General features: G+C 49.1%; 1 protein-coding gene across 1 annotated transcript in view; it reads right to left on the bottom strand.

Annotated features, from left to right (window-relative positions):
* Positions 1-112, bottom strand: part of FICD (FIC domain containing) — a 6168-nt gene extending 6056 nt beyond the window's left edge. Inside the window, exon 1 of the mRNA XM_011975559.1 lies at positions 21-112. The gene's annotated coding sequence lies outside the window, so the exon portion shown is untranslated. The remainder of the gene's footprint in view (positions 1-20) is intronic.
* Between the last annotated feature and the right edge of the window lie 3673 nt (positions 113-3785).

Below are 3785 nucleotides of genomic sequence, written 5' to 3'. Positions count from 1 at the left end.
GGTCCTCCTTCTCCGCCGGCCTCTGGCCCCGCCCTCGGCGACTCGCCATTGAACCGCCCGCAGCCCTCGTCTCGGCGGATTGGCTTTCTTCACTTGTCCTTCCCTCGCATTTCCGGGTTCCCGCGTCCGCCTCGGCTTCCCCGGGAAAGACGCGCCGTGGGCCACTCCCATTGGTTGTCTCTTGCGTTTGTCCCGTTCATGTAGCAGCCAATAAGCAGCGGGAGGGGCGGGGCCTAGGCCACAGACGGGAGGGGCAGGTGCTGGAAACCCGACGCGCGTGGGAATTTGCGGCACGCTAGGTGGCTGGCCCGGAAATTCTAAGTTCCACGGCGGTGCCTTCCTCGGGTCTCCTCGTCCCGGATCCGCTGTCGTGTGCCTCATTTTTCCCTGGTGTGAAATGAAGAAGCAGATGCTTTCCACCCCTTCACCCTGTCAGCCTCCTTGACTGCGCAGCCCCTGTTCTTAGCCTCCACCCCGTGCTGCTGAATTTGCCGCCTTCTTCTAATTTTCTCTTTCCCTCTCTGTGTCTTTTCCTCCCTGACTTAAACAACTTTTGCTTTCTTTTAAAATACAGGGTCTCGTTATGTCGCCCAGGCTGGAGTGCAGTGGAGCAATTGCAGCTCACTGCAGCCTCCACCTCCTGGGCTCAAGCAATCCTCCCACCTCAGCCTCCCAAGTAGCTGGGACTACAAGTGCGTGCCACCACGCCCGGCGTGTTTTCTTTTTCTTTTCTTTTCTTTTTTTTTTTTTTTCCTTGAGACGGAGTCACTCTGTTGCCCAGGCTGGAGGGAAGTGGCGCGATCTCGGCCCACTGCAACCTCCGCCTCCGGGGTTCAAGCGATTCTCCTGCCTCAGTCTCCCGAGTAGCTGGGATTACAGGCGCACATCACCACGCCCGGCTAATTTTTGTATTTTTAGTAGAGACGGAGTTTCACCATGTTGGCCAGGCTGGTCTCGAACTCCTGACCTCAGAAGATTTGCCTGCCTCGTCCTCCCAAAGTGCTGGGATTACAGGTGTGAGGCACCGCGCCTGACCTATTTCTGATTTTTTATTTTCTTTAGAGACAGGGTCTGGCTATGTCACCAGGGTTGGTCTCGAACTCTTGACCTCAAGCTCTTCCTCCACCTTGGCTTCCCAAAGCGCTAAGATTACAGGCATGAGCCACCCCCTCGGTCCTCCCTGACTTTTTAATTTGTATCCTCTCCAGAAGGATCTGGCTAGTTCTTTTGGCTTCCCATAGAGACATTTTTTCCTTGAAGCAGAGAATGGAAACCTCCATCTTAATCCACAAATACTGAAATTAAACATCTAGGGAGGTGCCCCAGAAACACTAAGTATTTAGAAATTAGCAGTTCAGATTCTGGGGAGTCGGAGAGACCTGAGCTCAAATTCAGACTTTGCCATTTACTCTCTGTGTCACCGTGGGCATGTTACTCCTAGCCTCACTTTCCCCACTTGTAAAATGCAGACAAACAGCCTACCTTGCTTTTGGCATCCAGTTCAGGATTTGCAGAAGGCTTGATGCTTCAAGATCTGACCTCCTCTGTGACAGGTACTGCTCTTGGAGGCAGGGCTAGGTGGTGGTGGTGGGTGTCACTGTTAGGAGTCACATAGCCCTGGGTTCAAATCCCAGCTCTGCCACTTGCAAAGTGAATCACATTCAGCAAGTGACTTGATCTAGTTGATCATCTGTCTAGGCTTTTCTGTAAACTGCACACAATGTGATGATATTACCGCTTTACAGGGTTTTATGTGAGGATGAAATGAGATTCTATACATCTGGCACAGAGCAAACTATGTATGTATGTATCTATCTATCTGTCAATCACATATCTATCTTTTTTGAAATAGGATCTCACTCTGTTGCCCAGGCTTGAGTGCAGTGGTGTGATCTTGCTCACTGCAACCTCCATGTCCTGGGTTTAAGTGATCCTACCATCTCAGCCTCCCTGGTAGCTGGGACTACAGGCACACACAGGCTAATTTTTTTTTTTTTTTTTTGCGACAGAGTCTTGCTGTGCCACCCAGGCTGGAGTGTGATGTGATCTTGGCTCACTGCAATCTCCACCTTCTGGATTCAAGCGATTCTCCTGCCTCAGCCTCCTGAGTAGCAGGGATTACAGGCGTGTGCCACCGCACTCGGCTAATTTTTTTGTATTTTAATAGACACGTAATTTCGTTATGTTGGCCAGGCTGGTCTTCAACTCCTGACCTCAAGTGATCTGCCTGCCTTGGCCTCCCAAAGTGCTGGAATTACAGGCTTGAGCCACCGTGCCTGACCAGAAGATCCATAGTTTTTAAGGAGCAAAATCAGGGTGGTGATTATTTTGGTGGCTTCTCATTTTTAATCTTTTCAATAAAGGTCATGAACATTTTTCTTTTGGAGTCCTCTGAATTGCACTTCCTGATGGCCCAAGTATGTCATTGTAAAAACCTTCCCTAGAGGAGGGCCTGGTAGGTATGGGTGACTGTTGGTATGTTAGAAAACAGTGAAGCTCTGGGATCAGACAGATGTGCATTGAAATGCAAGGCCCGCCACTTGCTAGCTGGGTGACCTTGAACAAGTCACTTATCCTCACTGAGCTGGGTATTATGAGACTTGTCGACTCCTGTCCACACCCAGGTGTAAAGCAATGTAATCGTCTGCTTCTGAAGGCACCCTCCTCTCTTTGTTAGCTCTTTAATTAGCTTAGGCTACGAGTAGTAAATCCAGAAGCTATGCAGGAATGGCTAATGAGTAAAACTTACTGGCCATGAGACAATAGGGAGAGGTGGGGAGTGTGGCAGATCTGAGAGCACATACCTTGTCTAAAGTGGGCAGCAGCTTCTCAGCTGGAACCCATATTTATTAGCTGGGATGCAGTCTAAAAGTGGACAGAGTTTTCAATTTTTCAAAAGATATGTGAGGCCTAGATTTTTAAAGCAGTATCTCCAGATTTTAAGGCAATTGGCATGGCTGCCGGCTGGCTTTCCAGGGCCGCCAGATTGCAACCCCTTTGTAGAGGGTAATGGAAGATGGCAGGGGAAAACAGGAAGACTCAAAAGGATTATTACAGCAAAATGAGCCCATTACTGTGTGTGGCCACCAGGGGGCAGTAATTCACCAGCCATCACTTCCCCCTTTCAATCTCCTTGTCAGGAGTTTACACTCAATTTTAACTCTTGACTTTGTCTGCATTCAGCTGTGTTGAATGCACAAAATATGGTCCCTGAAGCGATATTGAAAAGTTGGCTTTCTCCATCTTAAGCATTCTGTATTAGGTGAAAATTGCCTCCCCGTGGCCCACGGAGGAGTTTTCTAAACGCTTACCTTGACATATGACAAAGAACCCAGAAAGTCGCTGCATGGGAAATGTGTCCATTATGCAAAACAAAACAAGACAAAAAACCCTTCTGCATGTTTAAGGAACAGCAGTCAAGCGCTTCTTGCTGGCAGAATCGGATTCTATTGCTTAGGAAAAACAAAACTCCCTGGCTTGAGGCTACATGGCATTGAGTTGGCTGCAGAATGACTCGACGTCATTAAAAAGAAAATACACCACACCTGTTCTTGCTGCTTCACTTCTACCCCTGGTTTTTTTTCTCTTTCTAACTTAATGCTGTGGCTGAAAAAGAGAGCCCAGCAGCCCTTCTCCCTGCTACTGATGAATCCTCCTTTTAAGACATACCTGGTGGGGGCTGGGCACAGTGGCTCACGCCTGTAATCCCAGCATTTTGGGAGGCAGAGGCGGGCGGATCACGAGGTCAGGAGATGGAGACCATCCTGGCTAACATGGTGAAACCC

This window comes from Mandrillus leucophaeus, unplaced genomic scaffold (assembly GCF_000951045.1).
Source record: "Mandrillus leucophaeus isolate KB7577 unplaced genomic scaffold, Mleu.le_1.0 Scaffold157, whole genome shotgun sequence".
In the NCBI taxonomy this organism is placed as follows: Eukaryota; Metazoa; Chordata; class Mammalia; order Primates; family Cercopithecidae; genus Mandrillus; species Mandrillus leucophaeus.
This window is presented reverse-complemented; position numbering and strand designations above follow the sequence as displayed.